Here is a 10763-nt window from a genome sequence, read left to right as displayed (position 1 = left end):
AGGTAAATTTTCTAAAAGATGTAACTTAATATATGGCCTGAAATTCAGTCTTGAGAACTGCCTATATCTAGGAGGTGCAGTAGAAGGATATGGGGCTAAAATGATAGAGAAAATTTAGAAGGTCAAAAGAGGACCCAGATGGCAAATGTGGCAGAGACCAAGGAAACTCTCTTCCAGACAACCCATGCATTCCCCAGTAAGTATCTCTCCATCTCTCTGAGCCATTTCAAGGATCATCTCCTTTGAGGAAGATTAATAGGGCCCTCATTCCCTACCCTGCCCCCCACTAAAAATTTCATGTCCTAATGCCCCAAATCTGTGGAAACATTTGATTGTATAACAGGGGAATTAGTGTCTCAGATAGAATTAAGGTTACTACACACTTGACCTTAAAATAGAAAGATTTTCCTGGTTTATGTGGGTGGCCTCAATATAATCACTGCTGCTGCTGCTAAGTCACTTCAGTCGTGTCCGACTCTGTGTGACCCCATAGATGACAGCCCACCAGACTCCCTCATCCCTGGGATTCTCCAGGCAAGAGTACTGGAATGGGGTGCCATTGTCTTCTCCCAGTATAATCACAGTAGTCTTTAAGATGGGAAGAGGATGAGAAGGAGATATAAGGATGGCTGTAGAGACTGGAGTGTTTAGATGTAAAAGAATTCAACCTGGTATTGCTGGCTTTGAAGATGGAAGGGGCCTTCAGACAGTGTGTGGGCAGCCTTTAGAAGCTAGGAAATGCAAGGAAATGTGTTCTTCCCTAGTGCCTCCGTAAAGGAGCACAGCCCTGCTGACACCTTGATTTTAGTCCAGTGAGACCCATATCAGACTTCTGATCTTCAAAACTGCAAGATAGTATTTTTGTGTTTTAAGTCACACATTTGTTGTGCTTTGTTACAGTAACAATAGAAAACTAATGCGGTTGCTGAAATACAACAAAATTTCAATTTCCTTGGTACACTGATCAAACTGAATTGCTAAAAAGGAAACGTTTTGGTACAGTAGAAGTAATACTGGACTTGGAGTTAATAAAACTAGACTATAGCCTTGACCTTTAAAAAATATCCAACCACATGGATTTGGGCAAGCCCTTAAACTTCTGTACCTACTTCTCTTGCCTATAAGACAAGGAGTCAGATTAGATGATATCTCAGGTTCTTTGAAGTTATAACTATTACAAGCAGATGACTCAGTTCCTTCAAATTAACACGTATTTTTTAGTTCTGTTTTATCACATGTAATCTTTCCCTAAGATTTTTGAATTTCTAACAGACTGTGCTTTCCCAAAAAAGGAACTGATTTTTGCATAGGAATTATGGGGAGTTCTATAGGAAACTGGAAAGGTATATGGGCTAAGGGACTTTCTAGACCATTGCAAAATAGCAAATAGATGGAACTTTTAATCTTTTATGCCACTTGCTTTGTGCCATTCTGAGAGAGTGTGCTCACAATGTGACCTCCCACCTTCTCTCCTTCCCTATGTAACCCTATCCATGTCTAGTTCATTGGTTCTGGGGTGCTCACCTGATAAAGCTGCTGAATTTGCAACTCAGGTATCTAGTTTGACTCTCTCCAGCCCTTGAACTAGAAGCTGTGTGAAAGCCTCCACTAGGACAGCCATATGTGGGGCCATTTGTGAGTAAAGCTAAAGCAGTTGGTCTAAGAGAGAGTAAAAGAAGTAGGTGTGTAAAGTTTAGCAAAGAGGAGAGACTATGTAGCCTGAGATTTGGTTGCAGAGGTACATGAGGGAAAGAGAAGATGTGAATGTATGGCAACTGTATAACTCTAGACCCTGGAGAGAACCAGCTTCTTTTTACACCTCTGGGTCATATGGTATGCACCTACCAGTATTTCTCCTTTTTTTGCTTGAGCTCCCTTATTGTGCTGCTTCATTTTCTTGAAATCAGATAATCTCTGCCTACAGCAATAGACCTTCACCTATTCAGCACTGATTTTCCATGTAAATGCCAAACCATTTATGAAAGATCAATTTAAATTGATCTTATGTCATTCACTGATCAGAACACCTAATTATGCACTAATAGCTATTCAGATATATAAATTGATGAGAATTTCAATTCACAGGATTAGAGTTATAAAATTTAAATATATATTTCATGATGTTTTTCTCTTGTCTATTTCTTGTTAATAATTTCCCTTTGAAAAATCAAACCAAGTATGGGAGAAACACATTAGTATTATTTGCTAGGAGTTTAATTGTGTTTGGTGGGTGGTGGGGGTGGGAGGTAGAGAGTGGGAGAGAACACCTGCCTATTGAAATCCTTTTGCTTTGCAAGTATTTTTAGAGAAAACCTTTGTTTCAGACTTCCGAAGGTTATTTTGTTTATACCCCCAAATAATAAATGAGGTTTTCTTACCACAGGATACAGCTAAATGTTTTTATTAAAAGATATGTACAGCCCTGCATTTTGCATTATATTCAAATACATGAATGTTTCAAAGATTAATATTCTCTCTTGGGTCTGTAAGAAATTGTGTCAATTTCTATTCTACACAGGGATTTTTCTATTGCTTTAGGTATAAATATATAAAAACTCAGAAAGGTGGAATTTATTGATGTATTACTAGAGTTATGGCAGTGACAGCTTGTCATATGCTTTGCAGAGAAAGTCATTAGCCAAATGGAAATTTAGGTTGGCTAACATTTCTGAATGATATTTAGGGGATCACTGAAATTATTGAAAATGTGCTTCATATTTCATCATACAAATGTCAAACTCGATTCCTCATTCATTTATTTACAGTCATGTTCCCAAACTTACCTGAATATGAAACCTGTGAAGATCTATCATTTAAAGTTTTCCTCCCCCACAGTTCTGATTCTCAACAATTGAGGTAAATCACTGCATCTCATGTCTTTAAATAAGCTCTCACTCACTGACACATACAAATAAATATTTATGCATATTAGATATACATAAAGACATTTGACAGAATAAATGAAAGTATAAGAGCTGGGAGGGGGGTTCATGTTTGGGAACACATGTAAGAATTAAAGATTTTAAAATTAAAAATAAAATTAAAAAGAAAAAAAGTTAAATAAATAAATAAAATAAAAGAATGTATATGATTTTAAAAAAAGAGAGAGCTTATAGCTTTTTCCTCTCATGCCTTTTAAATAAAATGTATAATCTGCACTACCTAAAGTGGGAAAGATGCAAATGGCAGAAATACCAGGAACTCCTGATTGCCTTATAGCTTCATCAAGGTGACCACACAGTGGAGAGTGTTAGACAGTTAAAACAGAGAAGCATATTAGCATAGATGGGAAAATAAGTTAGGGAAAATTGAATGGACAAGAAATCACTTAGTAGAAGTTTTAGGAAGTTTTGACAAGGGTTGTGTGCTGTACTTTCTTCGATATAATAATCTTCAAGAAAATGCAGAATAAAGAGTTACTATAATATCATCTATTATATTCCCTGGTAGCTCAGCCAGTAAAGGACCTGCTTGCAATGCTGGAGACCTGGGTTTGATCCCTGGGTCGGGAAGATCCTCTTGAGAAGGGAATGTCTACCCACTACGGTGTCCTTGCCTGGAGCATTTCATGGACAAAGGAGCCTAGTAGGCTACAGTCCATCGGGTTGCAAAGAGTTGGACATGACCGAATGATTAACACTTTCACTTTCATAATCTGTTAGGTTGGCCTAAAAGTCAGTTTAGGTTTTTCCATTAACATCTTATGGAAAAACTCAAAGGAACTTTTTGGCTAACCTAATACAGACTTTCCAGAATCAGAATGATTTTCCCTTTGCTTGTGTCCCTTTGCTATTCAGTTCAGTTCAGTTCAGTCGCTCAGTCTTGTCCGACTCTTTGCAACCCCATGAATCGAAGCATGCCAGGCCTCCCTGTCTATCACCACCTCCCGGAGTTCACTCAGACTCGCTTCCATCGAGTCAGTGATGCCATCCAGCCATCTCATCCTCTGTCATCCCCTTCTCCTCCTGCCCCCAATCCCTCCCAGCATCAAAGTTTTTTCCAATGAGTCAACTCTTCACATGAGGTGGCCAAAGTACTGGAGTTTCAGCTTTAGCATCATTATTAGACTTGGCCTATTATTTGAGATCTTTCCATATGTATATGCCTGTATATTAATAGATTTGAATGCCTAGTGTGTTAGAATAGTTTTATGTGCTTTGATTTTAAGAAAAAGGAATAATGAGTAAAGTTATGTGAATATTACAGATTTACATTATGTTCTCTCAAAGTATGACCTAGAATCAGTGCAAATATTTTCTGGATATTTCATTCTCTCTGCAGCTGATCCTGGCAAAATACTAGCCTTGACTACCTTGATTTGCTCATTAAAAGTGATACTGCTCTTCTCCTTCCCTCAGTCAATTCATTCCCACAGTCAAACTCTCAAACATTTTAGTAATAATTGCCCACAACTCCATACTCTCCATGTAAACTATCTAGCTCTCCATTTACAACATTTTTTATCTTTCCGTTCACTCTCTCTGGTATCCTGATTACAATAATTCTTTGACTCCATCAAAGCCTCCAATTCATCTTTTTATTCCTTCTCAACCCATTATTCCTCAACCTCTTCCTTATCTGGCTTAAATTTCACACCAATCATTATTATTACTCCTGTGCATAGATCCTCCACACCTTTCTTTATCTCTTTCCATAGTATTTTCTGAGAATAATCCCAATTCTGGTTTAATCTAACTTTGTATTCCATGTCTGCTTGAAGAAATACATACAAACATGTTAAAAGTCTGTCTTTGATCACAGACCTTAATAGGGCTTTAGTGCTTCTAGCCAATCTACAACCCTCTCCTAGATGAGTACTTTATGCTTTCTATTTTGCCCTCAAACTATCAAGTCTTCTCCCATCCTCTGTACTTACTATCTTCATTCATATTTTACTGAGCAAATAGAAATATTTAGAATTCTGAGACTTTTTTTATCCTCTTGCCATCAACTTAAGTTCTTTACATGTAATGCCCTCTGACTCTTCCCTTAAGAATAAGTTTTATAATGATCATTTGTTCTGTTTCTTTTGTTTGTGCTACTTCTAACTCTGTCCCCAGCCCCAAGAACAATAATGGGAATATAGCTTGTTGTTGTTTACTTGATAAGTCATGTCCAACTCTTTACAACCCATGGACCATAGCCCACCAGGCTTCTCTGTCCGTGGAACTTCCCAGGCAAGAATACTGGAGTGCGTTGACATGTCTTTCTCAAAGGGATCCTCCTGACCCAGGGACTGAACCCACGTCTGAATTGGCAGGCCAGTCCTTTACCAGTGAGCCACCAGATTAGCCTGGGAATATAGCAGCCCATATGTAACTGTTGAATGAATTCAGTGTAATCTCTGATGCCCTCTAGAACTATGCTACTGCCCTTCAACATCTACTATTTTATTATTTATCTCATCTTTTTTAGTACCTAGAACAGTACCAGCATTTGTTCTTTGCCAAAATTTATAAAATACATATGTGTTTGAATATTCAGGATATTTAATCACAGTTATGCCAATAACATTAGCTAACAGCAACTTTAATTATGTCTGTTCATCTTTCTAGGATATTTTCTAATCATAGTTTAAGCGATTTGCAAAACATAAAAGTTGATCTTCAAAATAATTTATAGCATTGCATTCTAATAAAATTGTAACATATCCAAGTTCAATAATTAGGCTTATTTGTTATTAATTTTGAAGGAAGTATTCCCTTCTCCAAGAGCTTTATTATTTCATTTTATGTCTCCTAAACTGTGGACTGTGAAATCTTTCTGACAAAGGACAAATAAAAACAAAAGCATAGTAAATACATTCCATTCAAATCAAGCGCTTTGTTCCCCTGGGATCAGCTTACTTGTAGGGTTCTTCTTTCTTATCTCCAAATAGACTCTTTTTCTTCTTTTCAACTCTAAGAGGCACAAATGGAAGCTCACAAATCACTAGCTCACCCAGTTTCCCACATTCAAGCTTAGGTCCATAACTCTAAACTTTTTATAGTATTTAAACTTTCATCTATTTGTGAATATCATAACACAAGATAAACTTTTGCAGTTGATTTCTCACTGTAGTCAACTTTCTCATCTCTACTTTTGGCAGTTTCTGCCTCTGATTTCACTATCTATAAAGTTCCTTGAAAATAGCAGAAAAAGAACAATCTGCCAGACTGCCTTTACATTTATTGACTTAAATTGTTCAGTAGCGTTTACTCAATAACAATTTTCAGTGTTCTTGTTTTCCTCATCCGTTTACACCCCATAATGTTACAGACAATTGACATCATGTTACATTGCACATAAAGCTCAGAGCAAAGATGCACACTCTTAATAAACATATTAAACCAAGGCATCTTGCTTAATTTACCTAAATATGTAAAGGAAACCTCTCTTTAAGAGCAAAATTCATTCCTTGAAACATGTCAAATAGTGATATTCATAAATAGCTCATATTTTCTTCATTAACAGTATTGTACCTGTAAGTTTTGTGTTTTCTCAAGGCACTGACATAAATCACAGACAACTAACAATGACCAATAAAAGAAAAATATATCCTGGTCCTGCTGGCTAAGGCAACATGGACTGCATCTATATTCTTTTCCATATAATAGTCATCTTCATATTTGAAGGGCACTGAAACTTGCTGCCACCTAAATGTTCTTTTTCCAAATTAAAAATCCTCACGTTCTTTCTGCAGGGTTCTATCCTTTCATATGCTAAGATTTTACTCATCTTTAAAGATTCTGAACAATATTTCTCTCTTGCTGAAATCCTTCACCTGAAAAAAGTTGAAAATTATAGACTCTTCTCTACTTTAGTTGGTACAACCCTGGAGACTTCTTTTACCTGTGACTTTGTACTATAGTTCTTATATCTTTAAGGTAAAGACTACATCTCCTCTTCCTGGTTCAGAGCTTAGCAGGGAACGTAGGGCACATAATAGGTACTCAGCAGTGTGTTCTAAATTGAATCAAGTTAAATTCAAGTGTATTCTAAAATCAATGAAACTGAAACATTGACTTTAATAGGAAGAGACAGCTCATGTCCCATCTAGTTCTGACTTGTTTGCATTTATATACAATATATATTATATGTAATATTATGATAAGATATTTTAAACATTAACATATTAGAAGTTTGGATTATTTCTATTTTAATTTTCTAGGGAACATATATTCTTTGCAGATAAAATTAGAAATACAGATGAACAAAAAGGAAAATAATAAAACCATTGAAAACCTACTGCCCAAGTGTAACTACAGTTAACATTCTTTTAGGTATTATTCTGAAGGCACAGTCCACATGTAGCTTTCAAAAGAGAGAATAAGAGAAATGAGGGACCAGGTCAAAATACCAATAGTTAAAGGCAAACTGCTGTCAATTAGTTTGAAACTATTATTTTGGTGATACACATGCAAAGAGGATTTAAAAAATTTAGTCTTTGTTATTTTTTTGTATTCTACCTATGTTTTCCATTGACCATATATATGTAGTAAAATCAGAAGCAGTTCAAAATTCTAACTTACTTTTATATTAGTTTCACTGTTTTTCTAAAAACCAGTTAGAGATATAGAATAATTTGGCTAAATACCATTAAAGTTACCTGTTAATTTAGCTTTAATATCTAGTACTATCAAATAATGTGTCATAAAATTAATAGCAAGTTAATGTTTTATATTTTTCTTCTTGGTGATTAGTTACATTATTTAAGTAAGAATTCAATAGAATTTAAAATTGCATTAGAATTCAAGCTAATGAAACATGTATGTGATATTATCTAAGGTAATTAACTCTTACAATTTTAGATACTGTATATAATTTACCTACAGTTTTAAATTTTGTCAGGGCTCCAGGGTAAATATTACTCCATAGTTAATAAGATTGAATGATACTTATTTTAATAAAGTTTATAATTTCTCCATTGATCTATCTTGGTAATATATGGTATAGCCAAGCACTATATTTTGAAGTACATGCTCTCATAGAATATGTCACCTACAAATTGGCACTTGTCATCTACCTCTACAGGGATTAAATTATGAGCCACTTCAGCTGCTGACCTTCAACACCCTCCAAAAGGAGTTAGCATGGAGATCAGAAATGAGGCAGTCTGTGCTCTGGGGGAAAAAAATGGCAGAAAATATCTTCAAATGGTTACTAATAGATATTTTTAGAAGACAATTTTATGAGCCTGTCTTGCATCTCTTCATATCTAGAAAAGCACTAAAATCCTTCATGATTATGTCTGTTCTTCATGACTAGCAGTAGTAACCTTATGCAAAAAATATGTGCTTAATTGCATGTACTCCCCCTTCACCAAAATCACATATATATTAATATTGACCTTACCCCCTATCTCTCTGGAGCAATTTCTCAGAGCTATCTGATATGTCTCCTGGGCTATAGTCCTCATTTTGCCCCAAATAAAACTCAACTCACAACTCTCATTTTGTACTTTTTCTTTTTTTCAGTAAACAGATATATGAAAATGCTTGCATCCAATTCAAATATATTAGTGTAAAAACTTTAAATTGTTTTAAATCACTTGCCAATGTAACACTGCTTTCCTCTGATGAATAATAAAAAGGCTTAATCTTCTATTTATCTTATGCATATACGTATGGCCTTTTCCAAGGTTTTCATCTACCTCCTCTCTCACAGACCTTCCAAGGAGCACTGTTTCTCTAAAGGGAAGGGGACTTGCCTTGGAATGAATCTTCAGAGTGAAGGAGGAAACAGAACAGGCTCTATCTTGAAAGCAGGACTCCATCTTGGGCTGGACTGGACTTTGAGCTATATGCCCAGTATCTATGGAAACGACATACCAACTGGAAAACCAGACCCCTGGAAGGAAGAGCTCCAGGGCTCTCCATTGCCTAAAAGAATACCCTAATTATCTAACTGAATAGAATCATACATTCTATCATGTTTATTGGGCTGTGACCACAAACCTATTGATAATTGTCCACTGTTAACTACCTAGGCTTAAGAATCACAGGTTAACTTTGATTGTATCTTTCTTTTTCCTTTGTTCAGACTAGTTTCAGGGAATTTTGGGGAGATGTGTCTGGACACTTACACTTAAGGTATATAAGGTTTTCACAAAAACTGGTCGGGGTCCTTGGCTAAGGAGAGACTCTGCCGTGGGCCCGCCAGTGTAATAAACTGTAGTCCACTATCTGCATTGTCCTTCTGAGTGAGTTTGTTTCCTGGAATCCGTGGCTGCAACAAGAGTTCTGTCCTCACTGTCAAGAAGCGATAAATGATTTTCCTAAAAGGAGAGAAAAGAAGGTAATCCAGAATGTACAGCTTTAAAGGAAGGAATTTATGGTGAGAAAGTGGGTAAAGTTGGTTCCCATCACAATTTAAAAGAGTTTGTTTTGTTCACAGCTGAAAAGTTGAGATTTATGTTTTATTCGGAGGGAATTTTTAAGACTTCAATCCTGGGCTATAGCATCTCAAGGAACCCTGAGGGAATTCCTCTGAGGAGGTGAGTGGGGAGCCAGGGTATATAGAAGTTTTCACAGGACAGGTAGTCTGAACGTCAGATGATTATTGTTCTATTTCAAGCAATAGTCATTTATTAATTGTATACTCAAAGAATTGAAGAAATATCTTCCACACAATAGCCTTTGCCTTCCAGAAGTACAAATACTCATTTTCAATGAAAATAGTACAGAAAAAATATTTAAAGATATGGCAAGAATTTTCAATTTGTCAATGGCACTAAGGGGGGAAAAAAAGAATTAAATAAACTTTAAGTAAACCTGACTATTTCAAAGACCAGGGACCCTGACCAAATGTGATGATACACAAAGGGATGAAAGACACTCTTCAGCTATACTACCTTCTCTAAAATGTTGACAGTATAAAAACAATATTTTATTTTAAAAAACATACATTTTCATCTATAATTAAGGACCATACTTCTATTTTAACTAGCTCTAAGTTCAGTGGTTTTTATTATAAAATTGTACTTTTCATCATAAATATTTTTTAATTTTAATGATTAGCCCTATTAACATCAAAATATGTATTTTTTTTGAAAACTACAGTACATACATAATACAGTTGTTTCTGAGCGATGAATCATACATGATTATTTTAATTTAAAGAAAGCCAGATATCTCAAGTTAAGGAATTTGGCACTTTTCTTTGTATGGGAAGACACTAGAGTCTGGGCTTACTGAAATCATTCCTTTTATATGCATCTCAGCTATCTGGGGCCAGCATTCTGCGATTTGATTTTTCATATCCTTAGTTCTTTGCTCACCAAAGGGAGTGGCTGCAGCTCATAGCAGTGGTTTGGTGGCTGCTGGGGGCAGACATTGTTCTTCCTGGACTCAGAAATTCACATTTGGAGGACTGGAATCATGGATGGCTGTGGGATCCTTGTTTATTGATTGGGCAGGAAATATTCCATTTTGCACCTTTTATAAGTAGGCATTGATATGTAACACAAGAATAAATAGAATGGGTCTTTGATCTCTAAGAGTTAAAAATATCCTAAAGGAAGGAAATTCTGACACATGCTACAACTTGGATGTACCTTGAGGACATTCTGCTAAGTGAAATAAACCAGTCATAAAAAGACAAATACTGTATGGTTCTACTTATATGAAATACTTAGATTAGTCAAAAACAGAGACAGAAAGTAGAATGGTGATATCTAGGTGCTGGAGAGTGGAGAAAGAAAGTGAAAGAAAGTGAAGTCGCTCAGTTGTGTCCGACTCTTTGCAACCCCATGGACTGTAGCTCACCAGGCTCCTCCATTCATT

This window comes from Ovis canadensis, chromosome 5 (genome assembly GCF_042477335.2).
Source record: "Ovis canadensis isolate MfBH-ARS-UI-01 breed Bighorn chromosome 5, ARS-UI_OviCan_v2, whole genome shotgun sequence".
In the NCBI taxonomy this organism is placed as follows: Eukaryota; Metazoa; Chordata; class Mammalia; order Artiodactyla; family Bovidae; genus Ovis; species Ovis canadensis.
Note: the sequence above shows the minus strand (reverse complement) of the source record.